The sequence below is a fragment of the Schistocerca piceifrons genome, chromosome 8, assembly GCF_021461385.2.
Source record: "Schistocerca piceifrons isolate TAMUIC-IGC-003096 chromosome 8, iqSchPice1.1, whole genome shotgun sequence".
NCBI lineage: Eukaryota > Metazoa > Arthropoda > Insecta > Orthoptera > Acrididae > Schistocerca > Schistocerca piceifrons.
In genome coordinates, this window is record NC_060145.1 from 24,204,892 (window position 1) to 24,224,263 (window position 19,372).

Genomic DNA, 19,372 nt, shown 5'->3' on the forward strand with positions numbered 1-19,372 from the left:
CAAAAATTACAAGATGACCAATAAGAAAAGCTATAGAGTGTGTATGAATTGTTTTAGAAATATGAACTGAGGTAAACAGGCAAACTCGTGCAACTTTCATTCACATGAAACAGGCTTTTAAAAGAGGGGACTGGATGTTACTATTCTGAAAACAGCAAAATTTAAATAGACTGGAGAGATAATAGGTTGTTCCTCAAATTGTGCAACAAAAATATTTGTGGGATTAAAAAGCAGGTTAGAATAAGAAGATATATATGAGAAGGTTTTCCCCTGTCTCCATAATTATTTTATTTTGTTTTATTTTGTAGAAAGTATAAAAGAATCCACAAAAACAACACACAATAGGGAAAAAATGAATAGTAAATAGGTAGGACCTACATTGCATTCATTTAACAGGCAATTTATAACCTCAAAATATATAAAAGAATTATATACTTGGAATTTTGACTGAGGGACTGGGCTGCCATAAATTAAGGGTAAGTACGTACAAAAAACAAAACAGTGGTGATAAATAATTGGACTGCCAAGTGAAAGCAAGCAGTAAGATACAAAGAAACTCTATAGTCAGTAAATGAATGCTGGTACCAGTACTTCTATAGTACAATACAACTGACAAAAATAGAAATCTGATGAATAGTAAAAAAGTATCACAATGATCAAATAAACCTTCACAAATAACAGTAGTTTATGAAGAAATGAACACCATACTGGTTATACAAAAGAAAAGTATTTATTTGAAAAGTTTTAAACTATGGTTGTGAAGGGTGCAGTCTTTACAAAGAAGAAGGAGAAAATTGGCAGCAATGGAAACATAGATATAGAGCAAAACCAAAGAAATATCCTGGATAAAAGGGAATGGGCAAGTAATGAAAGAAATAAACAAATATAACTTTGAATGACATATTACAGACAAGACTAACTAACTTAATTTGGCATTTCAAATTTATAAATAACTTATTTAACAGAACAGTTGTGTGAAGACACTCAACAGATAGGCTCAGAAAAATGCTATCACAATGCATGTTCAGTGGAATGAAGTGCAACTCTTACAAATAAATGATACAGTTGGATGGAAAACCAGGTAGTTTCTGTCTTTAATGAAATAGACATGATGGCCAAATGGTGGCAATAAAGCATCCCCATCAATCAAGTTTAGCTAAAACAGAAAGAGTAAAATTTCACAGAGCTGCAAATGCTGACTCACTTGCACTGTTCAGAGAGAATTTACAGGATGAAAAATGTCAAGATGTTTACAAAAGATGGGAGTAAATGACAAACTATTTCATGAAATACGATTACATCATGATGAACCTTTAAAGTGGGTCACGGACATTTACAATGAAAGCGTAGCTAAAGGTAATTACCCTCCGGTACCAAAATATCTTGCTAAGAAGAGAGAGCTTTGTTTAATGCAAAGGACTATCTCTAGTCAAGACTGTAAAATGTACTACAAGCAGTGCTGCAAAATCCTTCAGCATGTTATCAAGAAGACAAAAACCATGTACTGCGCATGAAAAATACAAAATTTGAAGAACAAGACGATGACAGTTTGAAGCCTTATTAGGCTTCAAATCAGTGGTTGTCAAACTTTTTTGCTTAAGAGCCAATACAGGGTGTTTCAAAAAGGACTTTACAACTTTGAAAATACATATAAATTATTTCATAGTACCTACAGGGTGATTGCAGTGTCAATTTGTAGGGAATTATATCAAGTTTTGTCTTGCATAGTTCGCTAGTGTCAAATCGCACTGTACGGAGCACTTGCTTCAGTTGCATTAAGGATGGCTACCTTCACTAGACCTAAGCATTTTAGAAGTGTGTTTTGGTTTCAAGAATCGAAGTCAGTGACAACACTTCAGCATAATTTCCGTACTAAGTATGCTAAAGATCCTCCTAATAGCCCCACAATTTATGAGTGGCATAAATGTTTTGTAGAAACAGGGTATTCGGTAAGACATGGGAAATCATCAAATCATCCAAGCACATCTGAAGATGTTGAGTTTATGAGACAACGTTCTGTCAACAGCCCTACGAAATCAACCCAGCATGCATCTTGCGAACTGAAAATCTCACATACGACTGTTTGCTGTTTTTTGAGAAACTGCGTTTGCAACCGTACGGACGGACTATCATACAAGCAATAAAAGACGCTGATAAAATTGCTCACAGGAACTTCTGTGCAGATATGTTAAATCGATTACATGAGGATGAACATTTCTTGGACAAAATCATCTTTTCTGACGAGTCGACTTGTTACTTAAGTGGCAAAGTTAACAAACACAACTGTAGGATTTCGGGCAATGAAAATCCACATCAAACATTGCAACATGTTCATGACAGCCCTGAACTGAACGCTTTTTGTGCATTGAGCAAGAACAAAGTGTACAGCCCCTTATTTTTCCATGAGAGAACCATCAACGGGATAGTGTACCTGGATATGTTACAACAATTTTTGATAGCACAGATCGATGAAGATGACCAAGAACAAAATGTTTACTTCATGCAAGATGGTGCACCAACCCACTACCTGGCTGACTTGTGCGATTTTCTCAGTGACCGCTTTTCAGGTCAGTGGATTGTCCATGATGTGCCAATTGCATGGCCCCCATGTTCCCCAAGCTTGACACTACTTGAAATTTTTTTATGGGGATTCATCAAGGATATCATATTTGTACCCCTGTGACAGCTTGTCTATCTGAACATAGAGCAAGGATTTATGCTGCCACTGAGCAAGTTAGACCTGCAATGCTACAGTGAATTTGGGAAGAAACTGACTTACAATGGGATGTGTGCTGTATAACCAGTGGAGGCCATATACAACATACACTCCTGGAAATGGAAAAAAGAACACATTGACACCGGTGTGTCAGACCCACCATACTTGCTCCGGACACTGCAAGAGGGCTGTACAAGCAATGATCACACGCACGGCACAGCGGAGTCTGCAAAGAGTCTGCCTTTACAAATGTCTGCTTGTGTCTGTGTATGTGCAGATGGACATGTGTGTGTGTGCGAATGTATACCTGTCCTTTTTTCCCCATAAGGTAAGTCTTTCTGCTCCCGGGATTGGAATGACTCCTTACTCTCTCCCTTAAAACCCACATCCTTTCGTATTTCCCTCTCCTTCCCTCTCTCCTGATGAAGCAACCATTTGTTGGGAAAGCTTGAATTTTGTGTGTGTGTTTGTGTTTGTTTGTGTGTGTATCGACCTGCCAGCGCTTTCGTTTGGTAATTCATATCATCTTTGTATTTAGATATAATTAGTTTTAGTGTAACATTTACAACAGTTGTTTTTCTTCCATTACCCTCATAGTTGCATTTATATTAATAATGTTAATGAAATATGGTGGTGCAATAGCCCAATCAATAGAGACCAAAAAAGGTGGAATATCAGGAGTAATTCGTGTAGTTAGAAATTTTTGTACAGTGGTGGGAGACTGTGCCATGAACGACATATTAGAAATCCTGACTGGTGTGGAAGAGTGTGGGGGTGGAGGTGCGTATGAAGGTCTTGAATAACTCAATAACTGTGGCCTCCAGCAAAAAGGTACCAAGTACAAAATTTAACTACATTAATTTTTCTGTAGGATTAACATCTGTGCATAGCAAGAGAGAAAATATGAAAATCTTGCACGTCACCAGATATAACATTACAGGTTGCATAGAATGGCATCAGTAGGGACAGCTGAATCTCCCTACCTATTGATGTTATTAATTGGTAACCTATATAAGTTAGTGTATCATAGGTCCCCAATAGACCTAATGAAGTGGTGGTGTTTTGTCTGTGTGGGTGCATGATTAACTGACTGAATCAGTAATTGAACATATATTTAAATGCATTATGCAATATGAGACAGAAGCACAAATGTTTACTACTTTTTTTGAATATCACTTGTCTTCCACTTATTATGTTGTAATACAATAGCCTTAATTTAATTTCGTATTCCTTGGTACAAACATGTAGCACATTTGAAGATGAGTATCTCTGTAATGCTAGTTCATGAGTCCATGTTACTTCTGTATCAAAATTTGTATCATAGCAGCTGATTGGTACAAGTCATACTCACCATGAGTTGTCCATACTGGAAGACAAACAATAAAGGACACCATTTCACATCCTCCAATGCTACAGAGTGTGCACTACTTACCCCTCTGCCCCTGAGGTAAGCAGCCAACTTTACTTAGCTCACAGCCAAATTCACCTGTTGTTGTTGTTGTGGTCTTCAGTCCTGAGACTGGTTTGATGCAACTCTCCATGCTACTTTATCCTGTGCAAGGTTCTTCATCTCCCAGTACGTACAGCAGCCCACATTCTTCTGAATCTGCTTAGTGTATTCATCTCTTGGTCTCCCTCTACGATTTTTACCCTCCACTCTGCCCTCCAATGCTAAATTTGTGATCCCTTGATGCCTCAGAAGATGTCCTACCAACTGATCCCTTCTTCTAGTCAAGTTGTGCCACAAATTTCTCTTCTCCCCAATCCTATTCAGTACCTCCTCATTAGTTATGTGAGCTACCCATCTAATCTTCAGCATTCTTCTGTAGCACCACATTTTGAAAGCTTCTATTCTCTTCTTGTCCAAACTATTTACCGTCCATGTTTCACTTCCATACATGGCTACACTCCATACAAATACTTTCAGAAATGACTTCCTGACACTTAAATCTATACTTGATGTTAACAAATTTCTCTTCTTCAGAAACGCTTTCCTTGCCATTGCCAGTCTACATTTTATATCCTCTCTACATCGACCATCATCAGTTATTTTGCTCCCCAAATAGCAAACCTCCTTTACTACTTTAAGTGTCTCATTTCCTAATCTAATTCCCTCAGCATCACCCGACTTACTTCGACTACATTCCATTATCCTCGTTTTGCTTTTGTTGATGTTCATCTTATATCCTCCTCTCAAGACACTGTCCATTCTGTTCAACTGCTCTTCCAAGTCCTTTGCTGTCTGTGACAGAATTACAATGTCATCAGCAAACCTTAAAGTTTTTATTTCTTCTCCATGGATTTTAATACCTACTCCAAACTTTTCTTTTGTTTCCTTTATTGCTTGCTCAATATACAGAATCAATAACATCAGGGATAGGCTACAACCCTGTCTCACTCCCTTCCCAACCGCTGCTTCCCTTTCATATCCCTTGACTCATGACTGCCATCTGCTTTCTGTACAAATTATAAATAGCCTTTCGCTCCCTGTATTTTACCCCTGTCACCTTCAGAATTTGAAACAGAGTATTCCAATCAACATTGTCAAAAGCTTTCTCTAAATCTACAAATGCTAGAAACGTAGGTTTGTCTTTCCTTAATCTTTCTTCTAAGATAAGTCATATGGTCAGTATTGCCTCACGTGTTCCAACATTTCTACGGAATCCAAACTGATCTTCCCCGAGGTCGGCTTCTACCAGTTTTTGTATTCGTCTGTAAAGAATACGCGTTAGTATTTTGCAGTCGTGACTTATTTAACTGATAGTTCGGTAATTTTCAAATCTGTCAACACCTGCTTTCTTTGGGATTGGAATTATTATATTCTTCTTGAAGTCTGAGGGTATTTCGCCTGTCTCATACATTTTGCTCACCAGATGGTACAGTTTTGTCAGGACTGGCTCTCCCAAGGCTGTCAGTAGTTCTAGTGGAATGTTGTCTACTCCCGGGGCCTTGTTTCGACTCAGGTCTTTCAGTGCTCTATCAAACTCTTCACACAGTATGATATCTCCCATTTTGTCTTCATCTACATCCTCTTCCATTTCCATAATATTGTCCTCAATTACATCGCCTTTGTATAGACCCTCTATATACTCCTTCCACCTTTCTGCTTTCCCTTCTTTGCTTAGAACTGGGTTTCCATCTGAGCTCTTGATATTCATACAAGTGGTTCTCTTTTCTCCAAAGGTCTCTTTAATTTTCCTGTAGGCAGTATCTATCTTACCCCTAGTGAGATAAGCCTCTACATCCTTACATTTGTCCTCTAGCCATCCTTGCTTAGCCATTTTGCACTTCCTGTCGATCTCATTTTTGAGACGTTTGTATTCCTTTTTGCCTGCTTCATTTTCTGCATTTTTATATTTTCCCCTTTCATAAATTAAATTCAATATTTCTTCTGTTACCCAAAGATTTCTACTAGCCCTCGACTTTCTACCTACTTGATCCTCTGCTGCCTTCACTATTTCATCCCTCAAAACTACCCATTCCTCTTCTACTGTATTTCTTTCCTCCATTACTGTCAATTGTTCCCTTATGCTCTCCCTGAAACTCTGTACAACCTCTGGTTTAGTCAGTTTATCCAGGTCCCATCTTCTTAGATTCCCACCTTTTTGTAGTTTCTTCAGTTTTAATCTACAGTTCATAACCAATAGATTGTGGACAAAGTCCACATCTGCCCCTGGAAATGTCTTACAGTTTAAAACCTGGTTCCTAAATCTCTTTCTTACCATTATATAATCTATCTGTAACCTGTCAGTATCTCCAGGCTTCTTCCATGTATACAACCTCTTTTATGATTCTTGAACCAAGTGTTAGCTTTGGTTAAGTTGTGCTCTGTGCAAAATTCCACCAGGCGACTTCCTCTTTCATTTCTTAACCCCAATCCATATTCACCTACTACGTTTCCTTCTCTTCCTTTTCCTACTATTGAATTCCAGTCACCCATGACTATAAAATTTTCGTCTCCCTTCACTATCTGAAGAATTTCTTTTATCTCATCATAAATTTCTTCAATTTCTTCGTCATCTGCAGTGCTAGTAGGCTTATAGACTTGTACTACTGTCGTAGGCGTGGGCTTCATGTCTATCTTGGTCACAACAATGCGTTCGCTGTGCTGTTTGTAGTAGCTTATCCGCATTCCTATTGCTTTATTCGTTATTAAACCAACTCCTGCATTACCCCTATTTAATTTTGTATTTATAACCCTGTATTTACCTGACCAAAAGTCTTGTTCCTCCTGCCACCGAACTTCACTAATTCCCACTATATCCAACTTTAACCTATCCATTTCCCTTTTTAATTTTCTAACCTACTTGCCCGATTAAGGGATCTGACATTCCACGCTCCGATCTGTAGAATGCCAGTTTTCTTTCTCCTGATAACGACGTCCTCCTGAGTAGCCCCCGCCCGGAGATCCAAATGGGGGACTATTTTACCCAAGAGGAGAGGACGCCATCATCATTTATCCATACAGTAAAGCTGCATGCCCTCGGGATAAAATTACGGCTGTAGTTTCCCCTTGCTTTCAGCCGTTCACAGTACCAGCGCAGCAAGGCCGTTTTGGTTAGTGTTACAAGGCCAGATCAGTCAATCATCCAGACTGTTGCCCCTGCAACTACTGAAAAGGCTGCTGCCCCTCTTCAGGAACCATACGCTTGTCTGGCCTCTCAACAGATAGCCATCTATTGTGGTTGCACCTACGGTACTGCTATCTGTATCTTAATGCTAGTTGATGTCTCTGGATTTGGCTGCATCTTTATAAATAAAAATGTAAATGTTCGTTTGTTCAAAACCTAAATCTTTCAATATTCTTCACTGACTGCTTCAAAATTTTGACACAATATTGATTCAAACATATGGATGTTTCTATGTACCTATTTTTAAAATATATAAATAAATATGTGATACATAAAAACAAAATAGAGAAATGTTGTTATCAAACAGAAAAGTTATATTTGTGGCTTATCTACTTATCATTAGAATACAACTACAGAATCTGAATTTTCAGTAACAATGAACAAGACTCAAGATGAAAGAGAGGGCGAAAGAAGAGATGAACAGAGGGGTGGGAGAAAATGGACATAGAAAGCAGAAATTAGTAGATGGAGAGGGAGGGGGAATGAGAAGATAGTCAGAGAAAGGAGGAGGTGATGGATAGAGTGAGAGGGAGAGAGGGGGGGGGGAGGAGAAGGTGGACAGAGTGAGGGGGAGAGAGAGGGGAGAGGAGGAGATGAACAGAGAGAGATGGGACGAGGTGATGGACAGAGAGAGAGGGAAGGGAGGCAGATGGACAAAGTTTGGGGGGGAAGGGGTGAGCAGGAGATGGACAGAGACAGGGGGGGGGGGGAGGGGAGGGAGGAGGGGGAGATTAGAATTATAGCCATTTAACCAGAACGAGTCACAGCAACGCATGGCCAGGGGCAGCTAGTATTATTATAAACTAAGGCTAAGAACTGCAGGCCGCAGTTTGACAACCACTAGATTAAATGAATAAACTTAGTATTTAACTCCCGTATGGCAGTAGCAGTGAATCGGATGATATTAAATTCAAGTAAGTGGCTACTAAATTCAATGAATTCATCCTTAACATCAGCTGAAAAAAATTGGACAAAAATGGTCCTCAAAAGCAGGTCCAATAAACTTACTTAGACAGACTATGTGTACTCTAGGACCAGCTCATCTATTAGAGAGACCACAAAAATCATTAGGTCACCAAAAAGTATTTCCTCTTCTGGCTCTGATGGTATTTCAGACAAAGTATTAAAATCTTTTGCTGACTTGATAGGGCCATCATTGAATTACCTTCGTAATTAGTTAATGAGTCAAGGCATATTTCCTGAAAGACTAAAGTACACAATAGCAACACCAATAAACAAAAATCAGGACAAGCACATACTGAGGCTATTAAACTATGACATTGATGGAAGTTAATGTTGAAGAATGGACAGAAGGAAATAGCTTAATGCTGGTTCATGATGCTTAGTTACCATACTCTTTTAACAACAGATTACAGAAGAAGAGGCACAACACTGATCTGAGTTTCATCAGTCCTGAGACTTGATACTGCTGTACACAGTTTGCAGCCAATGCCATACCAATGGTCTCCACATTTTTACTGCTCTGAAAATAACATACATCCCCTACAGAAGACAATTCTACCCTGAAAAAACTAATATGATAGGCTATGCATAAGATGTTGACACATAGATACATCATCTCCCCCCACTTACACACACACACACACACACACACACACACACACACACACACACACACACACACACACACACAGAAAAAAGTATTACTTTTGTGGACATACTGAGAACTGTATCTTGCTAAACACACACACCCATGAAATGTAGACAAACATACTTACCTTTAATCACAAATTATGTTATGTCAGCAATTCAGAAGTACTGTGAGCTGTATGAGAACCCTTTCACTAATGATACAGAAAAACTTTAATGCAAGCCATGAGTAAGGTGAGACCAAAGAAATGGATTGAGGTACTTGAGAAAATGGATATGACACTTAGTACCAATCTTGCGTGGAACTTGATCAAGAAATTAATTAGGGAAAGGAAACCTGCTGCAATTAAGAGTGAAATAACCACAAACAAAATCTGTCATCAACTTTTTTTAAATTGAAAGACCAAAGAAAAGTTGCCAAGACCAAAGATAACAAGAACACTTCAAACTGAAACAGATTTATTCCATGCTTACATACATACATACATACATTAATCTTTGTTCCATAGATCATTAATATGACATTTTGTAATGGTGTGGAACATGTCACTTTAACATACGTTTTCTTTACACAAAATAATTAATTAATTTTTTCCAGTTGCTACTTCATACCTAAGAATTAATCTATTGAGTAGAAGGAGTTGTCATTTAGAAATTCTTTTAATTTTCTTTTAAATGTTGCTTGGCTATCTGTCAGAATTTTAATACCGTTTGGCAAATGACCAAAGATTTTTGTGGCAGCATAATTCATCCCTTTCTGTGCCAAAGTGAGATTTAATACAGAATAGTGAAGAACCATACACCTTGCCGTTGGTGGGGAGGCTTGCGTGCGTCAGCAATACAGATAGCTGTACCATAGGTGCAACCACAATGGAAGGGTATCTGTTGAGAGGCCAGACAAATGTGTGGTTCCTGAAGAGGGGCAGCAGCCTTTTCAGTAGTTGCAGGGGCAACAGTCTGGATGATTGACTGATCTGGCCTTGTAACATAACCAATACGGCCTTGCTGTTGTGGTACTGTGAACGGCTGAAAGCAAGGGGAAACTACGGCCGTAAATTTTCCCGAGGGCATGCAGCTTTACTGTATGGATAAATGATGATGGCGTCCTCTTGGGTAAAATATCCCGGAGGTAAAATAGCCCCCCATTCGGATCTCCGGGCGGGGACTACTCAGGAGAACGTCGTTATCAGGAGACAGAAAACTGGCGTTCTACAGATCGGAGCATGGAATGTCAGATCCCTTAATCGAGCAAGTAGGTTAGAAAATTTAAAAAGGGAAATGGATAGGTTAAAGTTATACATAGTGGGAATTAGTGAAGTTCGGTGGCAGGTGGAACAAGACTTTTGGTCAGGCGAATACAGGGTTATAAATACAAAGTCAAATAGGGGTAATGCAGGAGTAGGTGTAATAATGAATAAAAAAATAGGAGTGCGGGTAAGTTACTACAAGCAGCATAGTGAACGCCTTATTGTGGCCAAGTAGACATGACGCCCATGCCTACAACAGTAGTACAAGTTAATGTGCCAACTAGCTCTGCAGATGATGAAGAAATTGAAGAAATGTATGATGAGACAAAAGAAATTCTTCAGATAGTGAAGGGAGACGAAAATTTAATAGTCATGGGTGACTGGAATTCGATAGTAGGAAAAGGAAGAGAAGGAAACGTAGTAGGTGAATAATGATTGGGGGTAAGAAATGAAAGAGGAAGCCGCATGGTAGAATTTTGCACTTAATCATAGCTAACACTTGGTTCAAGAATTATAAAAGAAGGTTGTATACATGGAAAAAGCCTGGAGATACTGACAGGTTTCAGGTAGATTATAAAATGGTAAGACAGAGATGTAGGAACCAGGTTTTAAATTGTAAGACATTTCCAGGGGCAGATGTGGACTCTGACCACAATCTGTTGCTTATGAACTGTAGATTAAAACTGAAGAAACTGCAAAAAGGTGGGAATCTAAGGAGATGGGACCTGGATAAACTGACAGAACCAGAGGTTGTACAGAGTTTCAGGGAGAGCATAAGGGAACAATTGACAGGAATGGGGGAAAGACATACATTAGAAGAAGAATGGGTAGCTCTGATGGATGAAGTAGTGAAGGCAGCAGAGGATCAAGTAGGTAGAAAGTCGAGGGCTAGTAGAAATCCTTGGGTAAGAGAAGAAATATTGAATTTAATTTATGAAAGGGGAAAATATAAAAATGCAGAAAATGAAGCAGGCAAAAAGGAATACAAACGTCTCAAAAATGAGATCGACAGGAAGTGCAAAATGGCTAAGCAGGGATGGCTAGAGGACAAATGTAAGGATGTAGAGGCTTATCTCACTAAGGGTAAGATAGATACTGCCTACAGGAAAATTAAAGAGACCTTTGGAGAAAAGAGAACAACTTGTATGAATATCAAGAGCTCAGATGGAAACAAAGTTCTAAGCAAAGAGGGGAAAGCAGAAAGGTGGAAGGAGTATATAGAGGGTCTATACAAGGGACAATATTATGGAAATGGAAGAGGATGTAGATGAAGATGAAATGGGAGATATGATACTGCGTGACGAGTTTGACAGAGCACTGAAAGACCTAAGTCGAAACAAGGCCCCGGGAGTAGACAACATTCCATTGGAACTACTGACAGCCTTGTGAGAGCCAGTCCTGACAAAGCTGTACCATCTGGTGAGCAAAATGTATGAGACAGGCGAAATACCCTCAGACTTCAAGAAGAATATAATAATTCCAATTCCAAAGAAAGCAGGTGTTGACAGATGTGAAAATTACCGAACTATCAGTTAATAAGTCACAGCTGCAAAATACTAACGCGTATTCTTTACAGACGAATAGAAAAACTGGTAGAAGCTGACCTCGGGGTAGATCAGTTTGGATTCCATAGAAATGTAGGAACATGTGAGGCAATAATGACCCTACGGCTTATCTTAGAAGCTAGATTAAGAAAAGGCAAACCTACGCTTCTAGCAATTGTAGACTTAGAGAAAGCTTTTGACAATATTGACTGGAATACTGTCTTTCAAATTCTGAAGGTGGTAGGGGTAAAATACAGGGAGCGAAGTGCTATTTACAATTTGTTCAGAAACCAGAAGGCAATTATAAGAGTTGAGGGACATGAAAGGGAAGCAGTGGTTGGGAGGGAGTGAGACATGGTTGTAGCCTCTCCCCGATGTTATTCAAGCTGTATATTGAGCAAGCAGTAAAGGAAACAAAAGAAAAAAATCAGAGTAGGTATTAAAATCCATGGAGAAGAAATAAAAACTTTGAGGTTCGCTGGTGACATTGTAATTCTGTCAGAGACAGCAAAGGACTTGGAAGAGCAGTTGAATGGAATGGACAGTGTCTTGAAAGGAGGATATAAGATGATCATCAACAAAAGCAAAACGAGGATAATGGAATGTAGTTGAATTAACTCGTGTGATGATGAGGGAATTAGATTAGGAAATGAGACTCTTAAAGTAGAAAAGGAGTTTTGCTATTTGGGGAGCAAAATAACTGCTGATGGTCGAAGTAGAGAGGATATAAAATGTAGACTGGCAATGGCAAGGAAAGTGTTTCTGAAGAAGAGAAATTTGTTAACATCGAGAATAGATTTAAGTGTCAGAAAGTCATTTCTGAAAGTATTTGTATGGAGTGTGGCATGTATGGAAGTGAAACATGGATGATAAATAGTTTAGACAAGAAGAGAATAGAAGCTTTCGAAATGTTGTGCTACAGAGGAATGCTGAAGATTAAATGGGTAGCTCACATAACTAATGAGGAGGTACTGAATAGAATTGGGGAGAAGAGAAGTTTGTGGCACAACTTGACTAGAAAGCGGGATCAGTTGGTAGGACATCTTCTGAGGCATCAAGGGATCACAAATTTAGTATTGGAGGGCAGAGTGGAGGGTAAAAATCGTAGAGGGAGACCAAGAGATGAATACACTAAGTAGATTTAGAAGGATGTAGGCTGCAGTAGGTACTGGGAGATGAAGAGGCTTGCACAGGATAGAGTAGCATGGAGAGCTGCATCAAACCAGTCTCAGGACTGAGGACTACAACAACAACAACAACAACAACAACAGTGAAGATCATCCTTTCTTATAGTGTTGTAGCTATGCACTTTGCTGTTATTTTTGGATTGGGATGGATTATTAATGACATATTTCACAAGAGAATATATGTATTGTGAAGTTGCTGTGAATATCCAAGTTCCTTAAATAAATGTCTGCAAGATAATCTGGCGTGGGCTCCAGCTATTATTCTGATTACACACTTTTGTGCAATGAATACTTTCTCTGTTAATGACGAATTGCCCCAAAATATGATGCCATAGGAAAGCAGTGAATGAAAATAGGCATAGTAGGCTAATTTACTGATATGTTTACCACCAAAATTTGCAATAACCCTAATAGCATAAGTAGCTGAACCTAACCGTTTCAGCAGATCATTGATGCATTACTTCCAATTCAATTTCTCATCAAAGCACACACCCAGAAATTTTGAGTATTCTGCTTTAGCAACAGACTTCTGTTCATAGTCTATATTTATCGATTGTGTTACACCATTTTCTGTACAGAATTGTATAAACTGTGTTTTCTCAAAATTTAGTGAGAGTCCATTTGCAGAGAACCACTTAATAATATTCTGAAAGACATTATTTACAATTTCCTCAGCTGATTCTTGTTTGTTGGGTGTGATTACTAAACTCGTATCATCAGCAAAAAGAAATAGCTTTGCATCTTCATGAAATTAGAGTGGCAAGTTGTTAAATATATATTAACAACAATAAGGGACCCAAGAATGAACCCTGTGGGATACCATTCTTGATACCTCCCTTGTTAGAGGACTCTGCTGATTTTTGCAGACTGTACTATTGGTTTCAACCTTCTGCAATCTTCCAGTTAAGTATGAATTAAACCATTTGTGCACTGTCCCACCCATACCACAATATGTAAGCTTATCTAGAAGAATTTCATGATTCACACAATCAAAAGCCTTTGAGAGGTCACAAAATATCCCAATGGGTAATGTTCAGCTATACAATGCATTCAATATTTGATCAGTGAAAGCATATATAGCATTTTTTGTTGAAAAGCCTTTCTAAAAACCAAATTGACATTTTGTTAGTACTTCATTTTTACAAGTATGTGATGCTACTCTTCAATACATTACTTTTTCAAGAATTTTGGATGAAGCTGCCAGAAGTGAGATTGGGCAGTAGTTGTTAGCATCAGACCTATCCCCCTTTTTATGCAATGGTTTAACAATAGCGTATTTCAGTCTGTCTGGAAAAATGCCCTGTTTCAATGAGGTACTACATACGGTACTGGCCATTAAAATTGCTACACCAAGAAGAAATGCAGATGATAAATGGGTATTCATTGGACAAATATATTATACTAGAATTGACAAGTGATTACATTTTCACACAACTTGGGTGCATAGATCCTGAGATATCAGTACCCAGAACACCTCTGGCCATAATAACGGCCTTGATATATCTGGGCATTCAGTCAAGCAGAGCTTGGATGGCGTGTACAGGTACAGCTGCCCATGCAGCTTCAACATGATACCACAGTTCATCAAGAGTAGTGACTGGCGTATTGTGACGAGCCAGTTGCTCGGCCACCATTGACCAGACGTTTTCAATTGGTGAGAGATCTGGAGAATGTGCTGGCCAGGGCAGCAGTCGAACATTTTCTGTACCCAGAAAGGCCTGTACAGGACCTGCAACATGCATTCGTGCATTATCCTGCTGAAATGTAGGGTTTCACAGGGATTGAATGAACAGTAAAGCCATGGGTCGTAACACATCTGAAATGTAACATCCACTGTTCAAAGTGCCGTCAATGTGAACATGAGGTGACTGAGACGTGTAACCAATGGCACCCCATACCATCACGCTGGGTGATACACCAGTATAGTGAAGATGAATACATGCTTCCAATGTTCACCACGATGTCGCCAAATGCAGATGCGACCATTATGGTGCTGTAAACAGAACCTGGATTCATCTGAAAAAATGACGTTTTGCCATTTGTGCACCCAGGTTCATCGTTGAGTACACCATCGCAGGTGCTCCTGTCTGTGATGCAGGTCAAGGGTAACCGCAGACATGGTCTCTGAGCTGATAGTCCATGTTGTTGCAAACGTCGTCGAACTGTTCGTGCAGATGGTTGGTGTCTTGCAAATGTCCCCATCTATTGACTCAGGGATCAAAACGTGGCTGCATGATCCATTACAGCCATGTGGATAAGATGCCTGCTATCTTGACTGCTAGTGATACGAGGCCGTTGGGATCCAGCACGGCATTCCGTATTATCCTTCTGAACCCACCGATTCTGTGTTCTGCTAACAGTCATTGGATCTCGAGCAACGCGAGCAGCAATGTCGCAATATGATAAACTGCAATCACTATAGGCTACAATCCAACCTTTATCAAAGTCGAAAACATGATGGTACGCATTTCCCCTCCTTACATGAGGCATCATAATAACGTTTCACCAGGCAACGCCGGTCAACTGCTGTTTGTGATTGAGAAATTAGTTGGAAACTTTCCTCATGTCAGCATGTTGTAGGTGTCGCCACTGGCACCAACCTTGTGTGAATGCTCTGAAAAGCTAATAATTTGCATATCACAGCATCTTCTTCCTGTTGGTTAAATTTTGCCTCTGTAATACGTCATCTATATGGTGTAGCAATTTCAATGACCAGTAGTGTATGTGGCTGAGAATCCTACTTATTTCTTGAGAACAAGCTTTTAATGCTCTGTTGAAAATGCCATCAATTCCATGTGAGCTTTTACTTTTGAGTGAATTTATTATTTTCCTAACTTCAATAGGAGGGGAGGGTTGAATTTCAGTTTTATCAAACTGCATAAGTACTGCCTCTTCCATACAATGCCTTGCATTTTCTAAAAAATAGCTGGATCCTATTTTCTCTACAGCACTTAAAAAGTGGTTATTAAAAATGTTTTCTACTTCTGACCTCTTGTTAACAAACTTTTCATTGTGTTTGATAGAAATGAAGTCATCCTGTGCTCACGGTTATCTTGTTCCCCTTTTAACAATATTCCAAATTGTTTTAATTTTATTATCAAATGTGCTAATCCCAGACAAAATGCACATACTTCTGGACTTTTAATAACTTTTCTTAATACAGTGTAGTAGTTTTTATAATGTTTCACTGTTTCGGGGTCATTACTCCTCCTAACTATAAGATCCATTTTCCTTTTCTGTTTACAAGTTATTTTTATCCCTTTAGTAAGCCATGGCTTTTTACATGGTTTCTTACAATTATATTTCACTGTTTTATTAGGGAAACTGTTTTCAAATATACTCACAAAGGTATCATGAAATGGTTAAATTTGCCTCATGTTCGCTGTACACCTCATCCCAGTCTAACTGCTGTAAGCTTTCCCTAAAATTTTGAATTGTTAAATCATTAATTGAATGCACTATTTTGGAGGACTGCTTTGCATTACTGTATGGAGCTATATCATATACTGTAACTAGCTGTGCATCATGATCAGACAGACCATTCTTAACAGGAAAAGTTTTTATTTGATTAAATTTATCTTGGTCTATAAAAACATTATCTATCAGTGTGCTGCTTTCCTGTACCACCTGTGTAGGAAAATCAATAACTGATGTCAAATTGAAAGAACAAAGTAATACTTCAAGGTCAAGTTTCCTATCAGAATCTTTCAGAAAATCTACACTGAAATTGTCACATTCAATAATTTGCTTTCCTCTGTCTAACAGATAGCACAACAAAGAACCCAAGTTTCTCAAAATAGTTGAAAATTTCCGAATGGGACCTATACACAGCTACAATTGTAAAAGAGCCATTATTTAGTTTAAGCTCATGTGCACACGCTTTAGATGTTGCTCTACGCAAAATTTCTTAGTTTCCAAATTTTTCACACTATGACATATTTTAACATATATGGCAACTCCTCCTCTCTAGTGTCTCTACTTACATATGCTGAAAGCTTATATCCACCTACATTTACCATTTCCATACCTGTGACTATGTGATGTTCAGACAAGCATAGTATGTCTATTCTACCCTCAGTTTCTAAATCTTCTAAACAAACAAGAAGCCCATCTATTTTGTATTTTAATCCCCTGATATTCTGATGCAATATACTAACATTATTTTTCACTGAGCTTTTAGGTGAACCTTGTGACATACTAACATTATTTTTGACTGTACTGTTATGAGAATCTTGTGATTTTTTAACTTCTCTAGTACCTGCCTGTCTGAAGTTCTCGTTAAGCTTAATTGCAATCAATGACTGGACACTGATCTTAGCCTAAAAAAGTACTCCCTTGAGTTTCAAAGCCCCCTCCCCTTTACAGATTTTGCTATCATCACAGCCAGTTTACCCTTCCCTTTAATATTGAGATGCAGGCCATGTTGTGTGAAATCTCATCTACCAATACCATCAACAGGAACCAAACCCTCGCCTGACAAAGTAGCCGCCCGAAGCAGCCATATTGACACTTCTGACAGAGCTGTTCAATTGGGGCTGATCATACTGCACAAAAGCAGGAACCAAGCCAACATTGCCCCATTTTCTTTAAAAAATGTTGATGACAGTCTAATAAAGACGAAAAATGAGAAAGCTGCAAGGATAGATGACATATATAAAGAACAGTTTAAGGGGAGCCGGAGGTGCCTATGCTGCCCGTGTTAAAATCACTAAGTTTGAGGAACATTTATGAATAAGCTACCAAATAGAAAAATTTGAATTTGTTTTTACATATAGAGTGGTTTAGTATTGCAGTTATGACAGATGGATTTTGGAGTATCTTTTCTAGTTTCCTTCCAATTATTTTTTTTTTTTATTAATGACCCAAATTTTTTTTACAAATAATTGCTTTATAATTAAACTGAAATGAAACTACTGAACATATTGACAAATGGCTGTGTTACAATGTAAGTTTGACCACTAGGAGTGCTGTATAAAAATTTCATCTCTCTAGCTTGAGTGGATTTTGAGAAAATGTTCCTTATATTCGAAAAATTCTAATTTATGGGAAATGGCTATCAAAGTTTCTCAATACATTTCTGCACTATAGGATGGATTATCAGGGTCTTCTTCTTCATCCTCCAAAAGCTTCCTCTTCTGTCTTTTTTTCTGGCCTGTTGTTCCATCATACTTCATATGCCTTTCTCTTCTATCTGCTCCTCTTATCCTTTCTCTGTCAATATTTCTTAGTGCTCGTACAGTGTTCATCCCAGCTGTAAAGTCTAATGCCTTCAGAACTTCACACTTCACACTGTTCCCTCGGTTGTAGGTTGCTATTGCATCATAAATGCCAAAGTGCAAAGTTTTTATGCTTACAAACATCCGTTTAAGAATCACTTTCCAAATCAAATTGTTTACGCTCTCATTAGGATTCTGCGTCTTTCTGTGTAGACATTTGTGTAACAATTCTGGCTGTGCTAAGTCATGCATATGTGTATACAGACACATGTCTGCTTGTGTCTGTATATGTGTGGATGGATATGTGTGTGTGTGCGAGTGTATACTCGTCCTTTTTTCCCCCTAAGGTAAGTTTTTCCGCTCCCGGGATTGGAATGAATCCTTACCCTCTCCCTTAAAACCCACTTCCTTTCGTCTTTCCCTCTCCTTCCCTCTTTCCTGATGAGGCAACAGTTTGTTGCGAAAGCTTGAATTTTGTGTGTATGTTTGTGTTTGTTTGTGTGTCTATCGACGTGCCAGCGCTTTCGTTTGGTAAGTCACATCATCTTTGTTTTTAGATATATTTTTCCCATGTGGAATGTTTCCCTCTATTAATTCATATTGTACATTTAAGTGCATGAGCCTTAATGGTACTTTTAGTTTGTCACTTTGAATTTCCTGCTGTTCTGGATTGTTCATATTGGGCCAAATCCGGTTGGAGTTGGCCCTTTCCACTAGTTTCCCTGCGTGTTGGGATTTAGGGTGATAGCCCATTTGTTTTCATGAATTATTACATCAACAGCTTTGTTTATGTCTGATGCAAGTCTGTTTTTATCAGATGGATTTAAATGTTGACCATGCGTTGTGAAACTAGTGTTTTCGTAGCTGTTGACATCAAGAAGTCTTACATTTTTAAACTTGGAGCAGAAATGTTGTAATTTATGATTTGTTCATTGAATTTCACTATTTACATGAGACCAGTCCACCAGATCAAATCTCAGAGGTAAATTCGCTACTATCACATTTGTAGTCGATAGCAACTGCAAGATAACGAGCAGATTTCTTATAAATGCACTGACCTCGTTGCAGTAAACATCATTTGATCCCACTATGAGAACAACACAGTCACTTTTAGTGGAACAGCACATTCTTTTTGTATATTGCTGGTTGTTGTTGTTGTTGTGGTCTTCAGTCCTGAGACCGGTTTGATGCAGCTCTCCATGCTACTCTATCCTGTGCAA